The sequence below is a fragment of the Ambystoma mexicanum genome, chromosome 14 (genome assembly GCF_040938575.1).
Source record: "Ambystoma mexicanum isolate Mex_15411 chromosome 14, UKY_AmexF1_1, whole genome shotgun sequence".
Taxonomy (NCBI): Eukaryota; Metazoa; Chordata; class Amphibia; order Caudata; family Ambystomatidae; genus Ambystoma; species Ambystoma mexicanum.
This window is the reverse complement of record NC_090940.1, coordinates 467,110,989-467,133,283: the sequence shown is the minus strand read 5'-3', so window position 1 is coordinate 467,133,283 and position 22,295 is coordinate 467,110,989.

Genomic DNA, 22,295 nt, shown 5'->3' with positions numbered 1-22,295 from the left:
TCTTATACCAAACCTGAGACCCTTCCTATAACATGAAATGGGATATCCAACTCCTTCCTATTCCAAACCTGAGACCCTTCCGATAGCAGAGATGTGATATCTCAATGTCTCTAATGCCAAACCTGAGATCCTTCCGATAGCATGATATGTGATATCGCAATGCTTCTAATACCAAACCTGAGATCCTTCCTATAACATGAGATGTGATATCCAAATCCTTCCCGTTCCAAACCTGAGACCCTTCCGATAGCATGAGATGTGATATCTCAATGCCTCTAATACCAAACCTGAGATCATTCCGATAGCATGAGATGTGATAGCTCAATGCTTCTAATACCAAACCTGAAATCCTTCCTATAACATGAGATGTGATATCCAAATCCTTCCCCTTCGAAACCTGAGACCTTCCCTTTAGCATGAGATGTGATATCCAACTCGTTCCCATTCCAATCCTGAGACCCTTCTGATAGCATGAGATGTGATATCTCAATGCCTCTAATACCAAACCTGAGATCCTACCTCTAACATGAAATGTGATATCCAACTCCTTCCCTTTCCAAACCTGAGAGCCTTCCTATAGCATGAGATGTGATATCCAAGTCCTTCTCATTCCAATCCGGAGACCCTTCCTATAACATGAGATGTGATATCCAACTCCTTCTGATTCCAACCTGAGACCCTTCCTATAGCATGAGATTGGATATCCAACTCCTTCCAAATCCAATCCTGATACCCTTCCGATTGCATGAGATGTGATATCCCAATGCTTCTACCAAACCTGAGACCCATACTATGACATCAGATGTGATACCAAACTCCTTCCCATTCCAATCTTGAGACCCTTCCTATAGCTTGAGATGTGATATCCAACTCCTTGCCATTCCAATTCTGAGACCCTTCCTATACCATGAGACTTGATATCTCAATGCTTCTACCAAACCTGAGACCCATACTATTGCATGAGATGTGATATCAAACTCCTTCCAATTCCAATCCTGAGAACCTTCCTATAACATGAGATGAGATATCCAAATCCTTCCCCTTCCAAACCTTAGACCCTTTCTTTATCATGAGATGTGATATCCAACTCCTTCCGATTCCAATCCTGAAACCCTTCCTACACCATGAGATGTGATATCTGAATGCTTCTAATACCAAACCTGAGACCCATCCTATAACATGAGATGTGATATCCAAATCCTTCCCCTTCCAAACCTGAGACCCTTCCTTTAGCATGAGATGTGATATCCAGCTCCTTCTCATTCCAATCCTGAGACCCTTCTGATAGCATGAGATGTGATATCTCAATGCTTCTAATAACAAAACTGAGACCCTTCCTATAGCATGAGATGTGATATCTAAGTCCTTCCCATTCCAATCCTGAGACCCTTCGGATAGCAGAGATGTGATATCTCAATGCTTATACCAAACCTGAGACCCTTCCTATGGCATGAGATGTGATATCCAACTCCTTCCCATTCCAATCCTGAGACCCCTCCTATAGCATGAGATGGGATATCTCAATGCTTCTACCAAACCTGACACCCTTCCTTTAGCATGAGATGTGATATCCAACTCCTTCCCATTCCAATCCTGAGACCCTTACTATAGCATGAAATGTGATATCTCAATGCTTCTAATACCAAACCTGAGATCCTTCCTATAACATGAGATGTGATATCCAAATCCTTCCCCTTCCAAACCTGAGACCCTCCCTTTAGCATGAGATGTGATATCCAGCTCCTTCCCATTCCAATCCTGAGACCCTTCTGATAGCATGAGATGTGATATCTCAATGCCTCTAATACCAAACCTGAGATCCTACCTCTAACATGAAATGTGATATCCAACTCCTTCCCTTTCCAAACCTGAGAGCCTTCCTATAGCATGAGATGTGATATCCAAGTCCTTCTCATTCCAATCCGGAGACCCTTCCTAAAACATGAGATGTGATATCCAACTCCTTCTGATTCCAACCTGAGACCCTTCCTATAGCATGAGATTGGATATCCAACTCCTTCCATATCCAATCCTGATACCCTTCCGATTGCATGAGATGTGATATCCCAATGCTTCTACCAAACCTGAGACCCATACTATGACATCAGATGTGATATCAAACTCCTTCCCTTTCCAATCTTGAGACCCTTCCTATAGCTTGAGATGTGATATCCAACTCCTTCCCATTCCAATTCTGAGACCCTTCCTATACCATGAGACTTGATATATGTAAGGATATTTGGCGTGTTACAGTACACAGTACAGCAATACTGCACAAGTAGCACAAAATTTTTGCAGCACCACCACCACAAGGGTGCGGTGCATTGCTATATGGGTTAGCAGATTAACAAGGAAAGACAGGCTATTCAGTCAAAAACGATTTTAACATATAAGATGCAAAGCTATTTTTACAGTTAAAAGCACACGTGTTCATTTAAAAATGCACACTATTTTTCACCTGAAATGCCTATATTGCTAGAGACACATTTGAAAATTAACAGCTAACCTATTAACCATTAACCTGACTAATAAAACCTTATTTTAATATAACCCACTAATAAAATGTGTTCTCTACTGCAGAATTAGGCATACTCTGAAAACCATTTAAATGAGTGTGCAGATTTTTTTTCTTCTCTTCTCTGCCTGATTATCCGTGTTGTTGTGCACAGTAACTGCAGGAAGGAGGAAGTCAGATTTGCAACAATTGCAAATGTATAAGCGAAGCTATTGTTGAAGAGTAGGAGGATGAGAGATGATGAATTTCATTGGGACACGTCATAAAGAGGGCTGAGAGGAAAGTTTTAGTGGGCAGTAGCAGGGAAAAAGACAGGCAGACATCTTTCTGCACTACTGGGGAGAAGACCTGGCTGTGGGGTCCTGACTGAATGCAAATTCCGGTGTCCTGCTGCAGTCGAGACTGGGGAAAGCTGAAAGAAAAACCTTTCCACTGGCAGAGGCATTCCTATCTGAAAAAGCTGAGAATTCCAGGCAATGACCCCGGCTTGAGAAGGCAAGCGTTCCTTTTTGCTGGAGTTAATCCAAGAGAGCCACATTCACAGAGAGAAGCCTCTGAACAGATAAGGTAATTACCTAACTGGGGGAGCTGTGTGTGTGCACGGAAATATGCAGTCAGTGTAGAAAAATGAAAGTCCCGTGCGTGTCTTAATCAAGTGCTAATGTTGCAATTTAAGTTCTGTTCTCCGCCACTATAATTGCAGTGTGTCATAGAAAATGCTTTTACTGTACCATTTTATTTATTTCTGTAAAGAATGAGATCATGTCTAAGTGCAACTTTTATAATACAGAAAATATTTGAAAACAGACGGGTGGTTTATTTTCTATTTACCATTACAATGCCAATGATGTGGGGAGATTTTTAAACAGTGCAATGGTCATTTTAAGACAGATGTGTGTATGTCAGAATCAGTATGAATAATTGTGAGTGACTGTAGTATAACTTGTTGGAGGTACATGAGCCAACGGGAAGAGAGACTCTCTGAACATAGCTCCCTACCGTATATAAGGTAGTGGAAATTACCACAAGACTACCACATATAGCTCTCTGTCGTAAATAAGTCAGTGAGTTTGCCCATGGTGGCGCACCAACACTATCACTGGAAAATGTGGTATCCCTAGAATGCAGGTCTGAGGTCTCTCTAGTGATCACACGAAAAATCTAAGCGAAGATAAGGGATTCTGGAAATTGGGGCCACAAATAAAACAAGGGAATTATGCTCACCAAAATACCACCAACCGCGTATACCAAATATGCAGGTCTGGGTGCTGAAATAATGCATGCCCATTGTATTATTGTTGCACATGGCCAAATCTGAATACAAAGAGTGATTATTGCTAAGTTATTTTCCGGCGGTAATAAAATACCGTCAGGCCCCAAATCTCCACAAAATACCCAACATATTTATGGTGCGTTGCAGGCCGGGAAAGTGATCACAGAATACCTACTGGGCGTGGCAAGCGTGTCTCACACTGCCATTTGCACATTAAAGGGAACCCATTTTATAATAGCAGTGTGCCACTAAAAACGAATTTCAGAATGTCACAAAGGGAAACCACACTCTCAGATCTAGTGCAATATTTAGAGGCAAAGTTATTTGCACATGGGAATTGGTCTTCGAACAGTACCTTAGAATGGAGTAACCGCATTCAGGGTGAGGTGCAGAAAGAAAAACTAGACAATATTTTTGCAGAAGGCAGCATAATTCAGGTCTGCCTTACAAGATTATTGAATGCAGCCGATAAAAGTGCAGAGAAAGACTGTTTAATACGGCTATGCGGCAAAATATGGTTTATTTTAAACAAGTCCCTGCGAATGCAAGAGAATGATACTCAGCTAATTAACAGGTTAAAGACTGAATTAGATGGGGCAAGTAAAAATCAGGAAATGTTGAGAGCAGAATTGGATGTATGCCAAAAAGACATGCAATTAAAATGCAGAGACTTTGATACTCAGTTATCCAAAAGCAAGAAACAATTTGAAGATAGTGAGCAAGAATTGACACACTTAAAAGCCTTAGTGGATCAAATTAGGAAGGATAAAGATGAGGTTGTTTCAGAAATGCAGATTTTACAAAAAGAACATTGCGAAAAAGAAGGTGATCTCCAGAGTGCAGAACAAGAAATGATTAAAATGATCCAAGAAAGAGACAAGAGAAATAAAGAGTTCAATGAATGCCAAATGCAAATGTGCGATATGCAGGAGGCAATTAATAAAATGAGTGATGAAAATAATTATTTGCATGATGAAGCCAACAGACTCCTTAAAAAGTGTAAGGACTTAGAACAGCAAATGTGCATTCCCAGGTCCCAGGAGAGGCGGCAGGGTACCACATTCAATGGAGTGGAGGTGAATTCTAGCTCTGCCCAAAGAGCTAGTGCCCCAGTGACTGGGCCGGTGACTGAACTTGGTTGCAGCGCCCTTGGGGGATTTGATACTCCCATTGGGGGCAGCCACCAATCTCATACACCTGAAAACAGGATTGAATCACAAAATAGTGCAATTCCATGCATTGCAACAAGTAGCCCCATAAAAATAATGAAATCCATTAAAGCCCTGATCAAACCATTTAAAAAGGGAGGTGAATGCTGCATTGAGGATCACTTAGAAGCGGTGCATGACATTTTTAAAGCACTCCAGATACCTAAGGAACAGTACAGACAATATTTTCATTTAACTTTAGATGCCCCGACGGCCAGCATCATAAGGGGATTAAATGAACAGCAGAATATGACATGGCTGGAGTTTGAAAAAGAAATTAGGCGTCATTTTTCTCCTTTTCAGTCATTGCAGGAGGCAAAGAAAGTCGCGTACACTATTACTGCTGGACCTAATACATCACCTCGCCAATTTTTACAAGACTTAAAAAGAGCATTCTCTCGCTTTGATGTATCTTTTGACTCAAATTCCAATGAGTTTAAAACCGCATACTTCTATGGGCTACAGAAAGACATCATATCCCAATTGGTCCGTGAATTTGACCGTGACAAGTCCCTTGAATGGATTGTACATCAAAGCACCAAGCTATATGAGGTACTCTATTGTCAGGGTAGAGAAAGTGATAAAATGAAAGATACTAGGCCTAAATCTAAAGAACCCTCAGCCACAGTAATGGAAATCAGGTCAGCCAAAATGTCCCTTGAGTCTGCTCAAAGCCAAGGTAAAAATAATGTGACACCTGAACAAAGGGGTAATCAACAAAGATCGCCATTTCCTGTACCAATGTTCCAATCACATGATCCTAGTAATAGAGAGAGCTACATCAGCCCTAGATATTTAGGAGATAGACCCCGGGTAAGATACCGGTCTGATATGGCAGGTATGAACAATAACCAGAGACAAAATCAAGATCAAAGAAATGATGGTCCCTACCAGTCATTGGGGACACAGAGCAGATTTGATCCCAACACCATGATATATGGTAATCAGGATAGGCCCCGATATGTGGATCGATTTACTGATAATGGAAATCAACATAGGGGCCAGTACCTACAATCTGAGAGACAGGACATGAGGCAAAACGTGAACTACAGTCCACGCCAGTACGATGATTCCCCACCAAGGGACTATAATCAAAGGATGGGTGCAACCCGCTCCCCTCCACAAATGAATCAAGAGTTCAGAAACCATCCCAACCGGTATCAATCACCTGAGAGGTATCAGAATAGATCCAATCAGGGGGAAAACAACCAATATCGACCTAGGCCACAGAAAGAGGATCCTAGAGAGATGGAAAGGTTCCAGTGCCTTGAGGCCCAAGTGAAAATGTTAGCTGAGCAAATAGGAAAGCTCTATACAGCGCAAAAACAACCTTCCAAAGAGGGGGCTGATGGCCATAGCAATGACCGGGGGGCTTCCGAAAAGTGACTAAGTACTCATGATAATCGCAGTGCCAAAATGACAGATTGCTCTGATATAATTTTGCATGACAACTCTGAGGTGGCTAATGGATTAAAAATGAAAGTACCAGTAAATGAAATTGTGATAGAAAGTGCAAATACTTCTAAAAAAGAGGTACGGTTTAACTTAGAGCTAAATAAAACAGTAAAGATTTGCACAAATGAAAAAGAAACATTAGGAATTCCAAAAGAACAAAGGGACAGATTTAAGAAAAATGACTCATGCATGGGGAATACCAGTGAACAGGGAGTAAGTGGGGATGCCATAGCTCCTTCCCTGGGCAAGCAAAACAATGACCAAACACAGACAGAAAAAGGAAATACTCACAAGGAGGGTACAAGTCAATCACCTGAAAAATTCTTTGAGCCACATATTTTTGAAGAGGCTGAAAGGGCTGGTATTACACTAAATGATCACAAATGCACAGAATTAAAAAATGACAAATTGCTGAATGATGTTGTTACACATGTTCAGTTGGAAGGTTGTAATGTGGTCTCTGATGTTACCCAGATGGATGGGCGAACGGTGGCCACACTCCAAAAAACCTCTGAACATGGAGAAATGAATAAAATATCTCGCACAGAAATGGGTAAAAAGGAGGGAAAAATGTCTTTTCATTTACCAATGTGCTTAGCCAAAAGTGAAAAAGACCTGAGAAAGGTGAGCCCTGAAATCAGTAAGAATTCACATTTCTTATGTGTATTAGAGGAAGTTGAGGACAGATATTATGCACCCATCACTGTAGAAGAAAAATGCCACACCTTCGCTATGATTGACACTGGCGCACAGGCCACAATTATGTCCAAGGAGCTGGTAAAGAGTATCAATGAAGGGAGGCCTCCACAGAGTCAGATCACAGTGAAGGCAAATCAAGGCCCAGTGCATAACTTTAATGGGGAGGAGGTGCCCATCATAGGTGTAACTGAGGTTGACATAAAAATAGGAAAGCACAGAATGAAACAAGAGGTATTGATCACATCTATTTGTGAAATTCCATTTCTGATGGGGACAGATTGCCTGAAAAGATTGTCTCCTCTCATAGATGGGGTGAATGGAGTGCTGTGGTCCTTAACCAAAAAACCATTGAGGCCTAAGAAACTAAAATCACAAAACAGCAATATAAAAGAATGTCACACCGTTGCCAAAACAAATGATGCTGTGGAGGTATATCTCCAGAATAGCTGCATACCTAGTGTCACTGTTATATTAATGTGTCAAGACAAAGATCAGAGCGACAATGAAAAACTACCTGTACAAATATACTTGGACCCAAGGAAAGATTGGCAGACTGCTATAGATGAGCACACATTACGTTTTTACTTAAAAGAGAATACATGCAAACAGAATATTGTTCCTAAAACAGATTCAGAAAAACACATTACCACTCTGGCAGAGATACACATGGAAGATGAGCAACCATGGGTTCACGCTGGTATAAATGATTATCTTAAAACAATAAAAGCCACTTTAGCGCTTGAACATGAAAGGAGTTTCATTAATGAGAAATTGTTGCAAAAAATTATGGAGAGGGAAGAAATCCCGAAATTTAGGATTAAAAACCAATATGTTTCTGGGTTGGACAGTCCAGACTTTGAAAACCGAATTACAGGCAGATGCATGCTTAAAATTAGCATTGGGCAGAAAACAATTTACCATAATGTATGGATAGTGAGTGGAGCACAAAATGAATTTTACATGGGCAATGACATCATGCACAGAATGTGTATGGTGTTAGATTTCCTTAATCAAAAAATATGGTCACGCCTAGGTGGGCCGGCGCCTGAATTTGAAGACAAAAGAAGGGCTTATCATTGTGCACAACTAGTTCCTTATGCAGTCGAATTACAGATGAGGAAAAATACTATTGTTCCTGCATTTACAAAACAGTTTGCAATAACACTGAAATGCAAAAATGGACAGCAGATGAAAGGCTCTGATGCATTTGTATGCCTGAATGAATCCATAAAACAGCAAGGCCTGGATTATGAATACATTCCATTGGTAGACATTGGTGAAGGATCTGTAAAAATCATGGTAAATAATAAAGGTTGTCAGGACATTCATTTAGAGGAAAACTCCCCATTAGGAATGGCCATACAAAAATCACATTATACGGCAGATTTAAATAACATGGTGATTGGGAATATTCCTGAAAAATATGTAGATGCCAAGGGCGAGTTGCCAGAACACCTGGACTCTCAGCCCAAAGGAATATTTAAAATTCATTCTGTGTATCCTTATGATTCAAATGAGACAGTGTGCTGCCATCAAGAGGATTGCATAATATTTAATTTAAATGAAAATGAAACAGGAAATCAGCCCATTGAAGTGGAAGCTGATCTGCCAAAATATTTGAAAGTGGCAGCTCTACAAAAAGACACAGCCACACAGTTAGAGGAAAGCGCTGAGATTCCTTTACCAGAAGAGTTTCCAGAATTTTCCAGAATGGTAGAAGAGCAGATCTCCTTAGCGGATGCATGTGACAGCGATGAGGATCGACGCAATCTGAGGGAAATATTTATGGAGTTTAAGGATGTATTTGCAAAAGATGCTTATGATTGTGGTTTAACTGATTTACATGTGGCCACACTACCAGAAGGTTGTAGCAGAAATCCAGTGTTTGTACGCCAGTATAGACTACCGCTGGCATGTTTAGAATCATTGGCAGAGATTATTAAAAATTTGGAATCACGGGGAATAATTAGGCCCATTCATAGCACATCCAATACGCCTATTTTAGGTGTGTTAAAGCCAAATGGTCAATGGCGGCTGTGTGCAGACTTAAGAGAGTTAAATAAAAGAGTACCAGTATCTAGATGGCCACTACCATTCATTGATCAGGGCCTAGCTCAGATACATGGTTCAAATGTATTTACCACGTTAGATCTCACATCTGGATATTGGTGTGTGCCATTGGCAGAGGAGATACAACACCTATTTTCCTTTACATTTGACAGGACTCAATATGCCTGGCTTAGAGCTCCGTTCGGGTACATCAATAGTGGGAGTGAATTTGGCATATTTTTGAGAAAGGCCATGCCAGATGCAGCGGAAAGAGGAACAATAGTTTATGTGGATGATGTCTTGATAAAAAATGAAAACCTTAAAAGCCATTTTGATGAAATAAGACATGTGCTTGGCCAATTGCAGAAAGCAGGCGCCAAAGTATCTTTGCAAAAAGCACAATGGTGCAAGAAAAAAGTGAACTTTCTAGGGCATGAAGTGACTGAACATGGGCTAAATCCACAAAGGAAGAAAATAGAGGCCATACAAAGATTAAAAGATCCTAAAAATGTGAAAGGAGTAAAAAGTTTATTAGGGATGACAGGCTATAATAGAAAGTTCATTGAGAATTATGCAGAAATCACTCAACCATTGACTAAACTGCTTAAACTAAATACTCCCTGGAGATGGGAAAGAGAGCAGTCTGATGCAGTGGCTAGATTGAAGGAATGTCTTGTAAAGGCACCATGTTTAGCATACCCCATAAAGGACAGGGATTTCTTTATAGAAATAGGCTTTTCTGAACATTGTATGTCAGCAGTGTTATCACAAAAACACGATTTGAATCACAAAACCATTGCATATGCAAGTAAGGCATTTTCCCAAGTTGAAATGAAATTTAATGAATGCGAAAAGGCCCTATTAACCACTGTGTGGGCGCTACAACATTTCCGCCCCATTGTTCAGGGAGAAAAGGTGATTATTGAAACAAATCATCAACCGTTGCAATTTTTAGAGAGTAAAAGAATTAGATCAGGCAATCTAGCGCAATCCAGAATCACTTCATGGACGCTGGCATTACAAGGTTTTCCCGTAGAAGTAAGATATGGACAAAATAAAAAGAGCCCAATTGCTCAAGGGTTAGCTGACTTACATGACTGTGCAGCTGAACAAATAACAAATGAAATGGATGTGGAAGCTAGTTTACAGGGATTTGAACAATCACCACACAAAGCTTTTGATGAAAAAACATGCAAGGATTTGCCAACTGTATATGTGGATGGTTGTGTTTTTCACATTGAAAATGACAGTAATAAACAATTAGTGGCAGGAATAGGAAATGTCTGGTTGAAATGTGAAGGCGTTCCTAGTATAGGGATGAGGATTGGAGATAGGAGCAGTCAGGTGGCGGAATTGGCAGCCATCTATAAAGCAATTGCTACTGCAGTTGATAAAAAGTTCAGTGAAATTGTCCTGGTGACTGATTCTGACTATGCACGGAATAGCTTTGTGGAGTATTTGCCTGGTTGGAAAGCAAGAGGCATGGTTACATACAACAAAAAGCCACTTAAACATGGAAAAATGATACAAGCCATAGACAAATTGGTGTCAGAAAATAATTTAACAATATACTGGAGAAAAATTCGTGGGCATTCAAAAACACCAGGAGAGGATAAGGAGGGAAATGATAAGGCAGACCATCTGGCTAAGATTGGGGCTGTGATGGGAGAATTGCTACCTATTGATTATTTAATGGGTGAAATACAAATTGATGCAGTCACACGTTCTAAAGCACCAAAGGAGGTAGATCAACCGGTGGTGCAGTGGAGTCATGACACGCCAGACCAAGATTTGATTGAGGCACAAAAGAATGATCAAATTTTGGGAATCTATTATAATCATTTGATAGATCCTGAACAAAATCCTTTAACAGAAAATGATTGTATGGGAAAAGAAGAGTTGAGGGTGTTATTAAAGAACAAAACACGAATTAGATTACAGGATGGACTCATGATTAGAGAGTCCATAACAGGGCAAATACAGTGGGTAGTACCCCTTTCATTCAGAGGACTAATGCTACACCATGCACACGATGCCATAACTGCAGGCCATAGAGGTTCACAAAAAACATTAGAAATACTAAAAGATTATGCTTACTGGCCTCATATGTCCCAAGATGTGGAATTATATACTAGAGGATGTCTAGTATGCGCCCAATTTAAACCTGCTTCACCAATGCATAGAGCACCATTGATGAAAAGAGGCCTAACTCTCCCATGGTCAGATTTGCAAATAGACTATGTAGGTCCTTTAAAAAGGTCGAGCAGGGGACACCGCTATATTTTGAGTGTGGTATGTTTGATGTCAAAGTGGATTGAGTGCATTCCCGCACCAGATTGTAGTGCGCAAACAGCAGCCACATTGCTGGTGAACCATGTGTTCTCAAGGTTTGGGTTGCCACAAAGAATTGAGTCAGACAGAGGAAGTCATTTCACAAGTACTCTAATGAGTAAGGTATGGCAAATACTAGGTGTGAAAAGGAAACTACATATCGCATATCGGGCGGCGTCTTCAGGTACAGTTGAAAGAAGCAATAGGTCTGTTGTGGATATTTTAAAGAAATTTGTGGCAGAAGCAGGTTCCAGCTGGGATTTGCGTTTACCATTGGTTTTGATGGCAATCAGGTCGACTCCTGCCAAAGCAACAGGTGTTAGCCCCCATGAGGTCTTAACAGGTAGGAAAATGGTGTTACCACAACACCTACTATACAGAACACATGAGCAAACTCTAGTGAGTGCATCCACAGTTCATGAATATATTGATGAACTGAGGAGGCATTTGCAACATGCATTTGCTTTTGTGCAGAGAAATCTGGAAAGAGCTGCTGAAAGTGCTAAGTCATATTATGACAAAAAGACATCAGTAAAGGAATACAATGTAGGGGATCAGGTGTACAAGTTTCATTTTGGAAAAAGTAAACAGAAAAATTCTAAATTTCTGGCAGCCTGGCAGGGGCCATTTCGAATTATAGATAAAGTCTCTCCTGTAGTGTATAAAATTTTGAAAAATGAAGGTGAAACAGCAATAGAGCAGTTTGTCCATGTAAATCAAATCAAACCATGCCATCCCAGACATGAGATCAGGCAGCTTGAGCATGTGGAAACGGATAGAGTCCCTTGAGAAAATAAATGGGTGTAATCAGGAGGCAGTGACAAAGAAGTTAAAAAAAAGTTGATTGTTATGATGGCACATAAACACTGTAATATATATGTAGAATATAATATAAATAAATAAATAAATAAATAAATAAATAAATGCACATATAACGGAAGCTCGTGGTTGGTGTGCAGAGAGAAAGTGTGTTAAATATTGAATGCTGTTTTATATGTGTTTGTTTTCTTTTAACTTGTGTTTAATTTCAGAAAAAAGAAAAAAAAAAACGAAGTATTTTTACCAAGCATGTTTTATTTTTGGCAAAAGGATGAAGTTAGTATTGTGCTATGTACTTAATCTGTTTATTTTCTATTTTGATTTAGACAATTAACATTATTTGGTCGGAGGTTCCGGGATCAGAGGCCACGGGAGACGATGGAGTCCTGGAGTCCCCTGGATGAAGACCAAAAGATGCCTGCCTCCAGGTGGAGGTGAAGACAAAATAACCGGAATGCCAAAAGAGATGAATACTGTGGATTCAAGATTGCCAAGATGAAAGAGTACTCGAATGAACCGAATAACATCGCTGGTCGGGACATACCAAAAGAGACAAAGCAAAAGTTCCGGCATATGAAGTTCCACGTATTTATTATTTTAATTATTTATTTTAACTTGTTATATTACTTATTTGTTTTAGTTAGTTGTTTTATTTCATTGTTTTTAATTGACTTGGAAAATTTAAACTTAAAGTAATGCCACTTCCACTGAGAAGGCAAATGTGGAACATTTTATGAACTGATGGACTCAGGTGAAATGTTGATTGCAAATTTTCATTGATGCACATGAATATTCATTTTGTTGGATTGCTATATTGTAAAAAAAAAAAATAGAACAAGTTGTTTTTAGGAATTGGCTTGGATTATAGCCAAGTTCTAAAAACAAAAGGAGGGTATATGTAAGGATATTTGGCGTGTTACAGTACACAGTACAGCAATACTGCACAAGTAGCACAAAATTTTTGCAGCACCACCACCACAAGGGTGCGGTGCATTGCTATATGGGTTAGCAGATTAACAAGGAAAGACAGGCTATTCAGTCAAAAACGATTTTAACATATAAGATGCAAAGCTATTTTTACAGTTAAAAGCACACGTGTTCATTTAAAAATGCACACTATTTTTCACCTGAAATGCCTATATTGCTAGAGACACATTTGAAAATTAACAGCTAACCTATTAACCATTAACCTGACTAATAAAACCTTATTTTAATATAACCCACTAATAAAATGTGTTCTCTACTGCAGAATTAGGCATACTCTGAAAACCATTTAAATGAGTGTGCAGATTTTTTTTCTTCTCTTCTCTGCCTGATTATCCGTGTTGTTGTGCACAGTAACTGCAGGAAGGAGGAAGTCAGATTTGCAACAATTGCAAATGTATAAGCGAAGCTATTGTTGAAGAGTAGGAGGATGAGAGATGATGAATTTCATTGGGACACGTCATAAAGAGGGCTGAGAGGAAAGTTTTAGTGGGCAGTAGCAGGGAAAAAGACAGGCAGACATCTTTCTGCACTACTGGGGAGAAGACCTGGCTGTGGGGTCCTGACTGAATGCAAATTCCGGTGTCCTGCTGCAGTCGAGACTGGGGAAAGCTGAAAGAAAAACCTTTCCACTGGCAGAGGCATTCCTATCTGAAAAAGCTGAGAATTCCAGGCAATGACCCCGGCTTGAGAAGGCAAGCGTTCCTTTTTGCTGGAGTTAATCCAAGAGAGCCACATTCACAGAGAGAAGCCTCTGAACAGATAAGGTAATTACCTAACTGGGGGAGCTGTGTGTGTGCACGGAAATATGCAGTCAGTGTAGAAAAATGAAAGTCCCGTGCGTGTCTTAATCAAGTGCTAATGTTGCAATTTAAGTTCTGTTCTCCGCCACTATAATTGCAGTGTGTCATAGAAAATGCTTTTACTGTACCATTTTATTTATTTCTGTAAAGAATGAGATCATGTCTAAGTGCAACTTTTATAATACAGAAAATATTTGAAAACAGACGGGTGGTTTATTTTCTATTTACCATTACAATGCCAATGATGTGGGGAGATTTTTAAACAGTGCAATGGTCATTTTAAGACAGATGTGTGTATGTCAGAATCAGTATGAATAATTGTGAGTGACTGTAGTATAACTTGTTGGAGGTACATGAGCCAACGGGAAGAGAGACTCTCTGAACATAGCTCCCTACCGTATATAAGGTAGTGGAAATTACCACAAGACTACCACATATAGCTCTCTGTCGTAAATAAGTCAGTGAGTTTGCCCATGGTGGCGCACCAACACTATCACTGGAAAATGTGGTATCCCTAGAATGCAGGTCTGAGGTCTCTCTAGTGATCACACGAAAAATCTAAGCGAAGATAAGGGATTCTGGACATTGGGGCCACAAATAAAACAAGGGAATTATGCTCACCAAAATACCACCAACCGCGTATACCAAATATGCAGGTCTGGGTGCTGAAATAATGCATGCCCATTGTATTATTGTTGCACATGGCCAAATCTGAATACAAAGAGTGATTATTGCTAAGTTATTTTCCGGCGGTAATAAAATACCGTCAGGCCCCAAATCTCCACAAAATACCCAACATATCTCAATGCTTCTACCAAACCTGAGACCCATACTATTGCATGAGATGTGATATCAAACTCCTTCCAATTCCAATCCTGAGAACCTTCCTATAACATGAGATGAGATATCCAAATCCATCCCCTTCCAAACCTTAGACCCTTTCTTTATCATGAGATGTGATATCCAACTCGTTCCCATTCCAATCCTGAGACCCTTCTGATAGCATGAGATGTGATATCTCAATGCCTCTAATACCAAACCTGAGATCCTACCTCTAACATGAAATGTGATATCCAACTCCTTCCCTTTCCAAACCTGTGAGCCTTCCTATAGCATGAGATGTGATATCCAAGTCCTTCTCATTCCAATCCGGAGACCCTTCCTATAACATGAGATGTGATATCCAACTCCTTCTGATTCCAACCTGAGACCCTTCCTATAGCATGAGATTGGATATCCAACTCCTTCCAAATCCAACCCTGATACCCTCCGATTGCATGAGATGTGATATCCCAATGCTTCTACCAAACCTGAGACCCATACTATGACATCAGATGTGATATCAAACTCCTTCCCATTCCAATCTTGAGACCCTTCCTATAGCTTGAGATGTGATATCCAACTCCTTGCCATTCCAATTCTGAGACCCTTCCTATACCATGAGACTTGATATCTCAATGCTTCTACCAAACCTGAGACCCATACTATTGCATGAGATGTGATATCAAACTCCTTCCAATTCCAATCCTGAGAACCTTCCTATAACATGAGATGAGATATCCAAATCCTTCCCCTTCCAAACCTTAGACCCTTTCTTTATCATGAGATGTGATATCCAACTCCTTCCGATTCCAATCCTGAAACCCTTCCTACACCATGAGATGTGATATCTGAATGCTTCTAATACCAAACCTGAGACCCATCCTATAACATGAGATGTGATATCCAAATCCTTCCCCTTCCAAACCTGAGACCCTTCCTTTAGCATGAGATGTGATATCCAGCTCCTTCTCATTCCAATCCTGAGACCCTTCCGATAGCATGAGATGTGATATCTCAATGCTTCTAATAACAAAACTGAGACCCTCCCTATAGCATGAGATGTGATATCTAAGTCCTTCCCATTCCAATCCTGAGACCCTTCGGATAGCAGAGATGTGATATCTCAATGCTTATACCAAACCTGAGACCCTTCCTATGGCATGAGATGTGATATCCAACTCCTTCCCATTCCAATCCTGAGACCCCTCCTATAGCATGAGATGGGATATCTCAATGCTTCTACCAAACCTGACACCCTTCCTTTAGCATGAGATGTGATATCCAACTCCTTCCCATTCCAATCCTGAGACCCTTACTATAGCATGAAATGTGATATCTCAATGCTTCTAATACCAAACCTGAGATCCTTCCTATAACATGAGATGTGATATCCAAATCCTTCCCCTTCCAAACCTGAGACCCTCCCTTTAGCATGAGATGTGATATCCAACTCCTTCCCATTCCAATCCTGAGACCCTTCTGATAGCATGAGATGTGATATCTCAATGCCTCTAATACCAAACCTGAGATCCTTCCGATAGCATGAGATGTGATATCTCAATGCTTCTAATACCAAACCTGAAATCCTTCCTATAACATGAGATGTGATATCCAAATCCTTCCCCTTCCAAACCTGAGACCTTCCCTTTAGCATGAGATGTGATATCCAACTCGTTCCCATTCCAATCCTGAGACCCTTCTGATAGCATGAGATGTGATATCTCAATGCCTCTAATACCAAACCTGAGATCCTACCTCTAACATGAAATGTGATATCCAACTCCTTCCCTTTCCAAACCTGAGAGCCTTCCTATAGCATGAGATGTGATATCCAAGTCCTTCTCATTCCAATCCGGAGACCCTTCCTATAACATGAGATGTGATATCCAACTCCTTCTGATTCCAACCTGAGACCCTTCCTATAGCATGAGATTGGATATCCAACTCCTTCCAAATCCAATCCTGATACCCTTCCGATTGCATGAGATGTGATATCCCAATGCTTCTACCAAACCTGAGACCCATACTATGACATCAGATGTGATATCAAACTCCTTCCCTTTCCAATCTTGAGACCCTTCCTATAGCTTGAGATGTGATATCCAACTCCTTCCCATTCCAATTCTGAGACCCTTCCTATACCATGAGACTTGATATCTCAATGCTTCTACCAAACCTGAGACCCATACTATTGCATGAGATGTGATATCAAACTCCTTCCAATTCCAATCCTGAGAACCTTCCTATAACATGAGATGAGATATCCAAATCCTTCCCCTTCCAAACCTTAGACCCTTTCTTTATCATGAGATGTGATATCCAACTCCTTCCCATTCCAATCCTTAGACCCTTCTGATAGCATGAGATGTGATATCTCAATGCCTCTAATACCAAACCTGAGATCCTACCTCTAACATGAAATGTGATATCCAACTCCTTCCCCTTCCAAACCTGAGAGCCTTCCTATAACATGAGATGTGATATCGAAGTCCTTCCCATTCCAATCCTGAGACCCTTCCTATAACATGAGATGTGATATCCAACTCCTTCTCATTCCAACCTGAGACCCTTCCTATAGCATGAGATGGGATATCCAACTACTTCCAAATCCAATCCTGATACCCTTCCGATAGCATGAGATGTGATATTTCAATGCTTCTACCAAACCTGAGACCCATACTATGACATGAGATGTGATATCCAATTCCTTCCCATTCCAAACCGGAGACCCTTCCTACAGCATGTGATGTGATATCTCAATGCTCTAATACCAAAACTGAGACCCGTCCTATAGCATGAGATGTGATATCCAACTCCTTCCCACCCCAATCCTGAGACACTTTCGATAGCAGAGATGTGATATCTCAATTCTTATACCAAACCTGAGACCCTTCCTATAACATGAAATGGGATATCCAACTCCTTCCCATTCCAAACCTGAGACCCTTCCGATAGCAGAGATGTGATATCTCAATGTCTCTAATGCCAAACCTGAGATCCTTCCGATAGCATGATATGTGATATCGCAATGCTTCTAATACCAAACCTGAGATCCTTCCTATAACATGAGATGTGATATCCAAATCCTTCCCGTTCCAAACCTGAGACCCTTCCGATAGCATGAGATGTGATATCTCAATGCCTCTAATACCAAACCTGAGATCATTCCGATAGCATGAGATGTGATAGCTCAATGCTTCTAATACCAAACCTGAAATCCTTCCTATAACATGAGATGTGATATCCAAATCCTTCCCCTTCGAAACCTGAGACCTTCCCTTTAGCATGAGATGTGATATCCAACTCGTTCCCATTCCAATCCTGAGACCCTTCTGATAGCATGAGATGTGATATCTCAATGCCTCTAATACCAAACCTGAGATCCTACCTCTAACATGAAATGTGATATCCAACTCCTTCCCTTTCCAAACCTGAGAGCCTTCCTATAGCATGAGATGTGATATCCAAGTCCTTCTCATTCCAATCCGGAGACCCTTCCTATAACATGAGATGTGATATCCAACTCCTTCTGATTCCAACCTGAGACCCTTCCTATAGCATGAGATTGGATATCCAACTCCTTCCAAATCCAATCCTGATACCCTTCCGATTGCATGAGATGTGATATCCCAATGCTTCTACCAAACCTGAGACCCATACTATGACATCAGATGTGATACCAAACTCCTTCCCATTCCAATCTTGAGACCCTTCCTATAGCTTGAGATGTGATATCCAACTCCTTGCCATTCCAATTCTGAGACCCTTCCTATACCATGAGACTTGATATCTCAATGCTTCTACCAAACCTGAGACCCATACTATTGCATGAGATGTGATATCAAACTCCTTCCAATTCCAATCCTGAGAACCTTCCTATAACATGAGATGAGATATCCAAATCCTTCCCCTTCCAAACCTTAGACCCTTTCTTTATCATGAGATGTGATATCCAACTCCTTCCGATTCCAATCCTGAAACCCTTCCTACACCATGAGATGTGATATCTGAATGCTTCTAATACCAAACCTGAGACCCATCCTATAACATGAGATGTGATATCCAAATCCTTCCCCTTCCAAACCTGAGACCCTTCCTTTAGCATGAGATGTGATATCCAGCTCCTTCTCATTCCAATCCTGAGACCCTTCTGATAGCATGAGATGTGATATCTCAATGCTTCTAATAACAAAACTGAGACCCTTCCTATAGCATGAGATGTGATATCTAAGTCCTTCCCATTCCAATCCTGAGACCCTTCGGATAGCAGAGATGTGATATCTCAATGCTTATACCAAACCTGAGACCCTTCCTATGGCATGAGATGTGATATCCAACTCCTTCCCATTCCAATCCTGAGACCCCTCCTATAGCATGAGATGGGATATCTCAATGCTTCTACCAAACCTGACACCCTTCCTTTAGCATGAGATGTGATATCCAACTCCTTCCCATTCCAATCCTGAGACCCTTACTATAGCATGAAATGTGATATCTCAATGCCTCTAATACCAAACCTGAGATCCTACCTCTAACATGAAATGTGATATCCAACTCCTTCCCTTTCCAAACCTGAGAGCCTTCCTATAGCATGAGATGTGATATACAAGTCCTTCTCATTCCAATCCGGAGACCCTTCCTAAAACATGAGATGTGATATCCAACTCCTTCTGATTCCAACCTGAGACCCTTCCTATAGCATGAGATTGGATATCCAACTCCTTCCATATCCAATCCTGATACCCTTCCGATTGCATGAGATGTGATATCCCAATGCTTCTACCAAACCTGAGACCCATACTATGACATCAGATGTGATATCAAACTCCTTCCCTTTCCAATCTTGAGACCCTTCCTATAGCTTGAGATGTGATATCCAACTCCTTCCCATTCCAATTCTGAGACCCTTCCTATACCATGAGACTTGATATCTCAATGCTTCTACCAAACCTGAGACCCATACTATTGCATGAGATGTGATATCAAACTCCTTCCAATTCCAATCCTGAGAACCTTCCTATAACATGAGATGAGATATCCAAATCCTTCCCCTTCCAAACCTTAGACCCTTTCTTTATCATGAGATGTGATATCTAAGTCCTTCCCATTCCAATCCTGAGACCCTTCGGATAGCAGAGATGTGATATCTCAATGCTTATACCAAACCTGAGACCCTTCCTATGGCATGAGATGTGATATCCAACTCCTTCCCATTCCAATCCTGAGACCCCTCCTATAGCATGAGATGGGATATCTCAATGCTTCTACCAAACCTGACACCCTTCCTTTAGCATGAGATGTGATATCCAACTCCTTCCCATTCCAATCCTGAGACCCTTACTATAGCATGAAATGTGATATCTCAATGCCTCTAATACCAAACCTGAGATCCTACCTCTAACATGAAATGTGATATCCAACTCCTTCCCCTTCCAAACCTGAGAGCCTTCCTATAACATGAGATGTGATATCGAAGTCCTTCCCATTCCAATCCTGAGACCCTTCCTATAACATGAGATGTGATATCCAACTCCTTCCCATTCCAACCTGAGACCCTTCCTATAGCATGAGATGGGATATCCAACTACTTCCAAATCCAATCCTGATACCCTTCCGATAGCATGAGATGTGATATCCCAATGCTTCTACCAAACCTGAGACCCATACTATGACATGAGATGTGATATCCAATTCCTTCCCATTCCAATCCTTAGACCCTTCCTACAGCATGAGATGTGATATCTCAATGATTCTAATACCAAACCTGAGACCCGTCCTATAACATGAGATGGGATATCCAACTCCTTCCATTTCAATCCTGAGACACTTCCGATAGCAGAGATGTGATATCTCAATGCTTATACCAACCCTGAGACCCTTCCTCTAACATGAGATGTGGTATCCAACTCCTTCCCATTCCAAACATGAGACCCTTCCTATAGCAAGAATGTGATATCCATCTCCTTCCCATTCCAATCCTGAGACCATTCCTATAGCATGAGATGTGATATCTCAATGCTTCTAATAGCAAACCTGTGATCCTTCCTATGACATGAAATGTGATATCCAATTCCTTCCCATGCCAAACCGGAGACCCTTCCTACAGCATGTGATGTGATATATCAATGCTTCTAATACCAAACCTGAGACCCGTCCTATAGCATGAGATGTGATATCCAACTCCTTCCCATCCCAATCCTGAGACACTTTTGATAGCAGAGATGTGATATCTCAATTCTTATACCAAACCTGAGACCCTTCCTATAACATGAAATGGGATATCCAACTCCTTCCCATTCCAAACCTGAGACCCTTCCGATAGCAGAGATGTGATATCTCAATGCTTCTAATACCAAACCTGAGACCCTTCCTATAGCATGAGATGTGATATCCAACTCCTTCCCATCCCATTCCTGAGACACTTTTGATAGCAGAGATGTGATATCTCAATTCTTATACCAAACCTGAGACCCTTCCTATAACATGAAATGGGATATCCATCTCCTTCCCATTCCAAACCTGAGATCCTTCCGATAGCATGAGATGTGATATCTCAATGCTTCTAATACCAAACCTGAGATCCTTCCTATAACATGAGATTTGATATCCAAATCTTTCCCGTTCCAAAACTGAGACCCTTCCGATAGCATGAGATGTGATATCTCAATGCCTCTAATACCAAACCTGAGATCCTTCCGATAGCATGAGATGTGATATCTCAATGCTTCTAATACCAAACCTGAAATCTTTCCTATAACATGAGATGTGATATCCAAATCCTTCCCCTTCCAAACCTGAGACCTTCCCTTTAGCATGAGATGTGATATCCAACTCCTTCCCATCCCATTCCTGAGACACTTTTGATAGCAGAGATGTGATATCTCAATTCTTGTACCAAACCTGAGACCCTTCCTATAACATGAAATGGGATATCCAACTCCTTCCCATTCCAAACCTGAGATCCTTCCGATAGCATGAGATGTGATATCTCAATGCTTCTAATACCAAACCTGAGATCCTTCCTATAACATGAGATTTGATATCCAAATCCTTCCCGTTCCAAAACTGAGACCCTTCCGATAGCATGAGATGTGATATCTCAATGCCTCTAATACCAAACCTGAGACCCTTCCCATATCATGAGATTTGTTATCTCAATGCTTCTAATATCAAACTTGAGACCCTCCCTATAGCATGAGATGTGATATCCAAGTCCTTCCCATTCCAATCCTGAGACCCTTCCTATAGCATGATGTGATATCTCAATGCTTCTAATACCAAAACTGAGACCCTTCCTATAACATGATATGGGATATCCAACTCCTTCCCATTCCAAT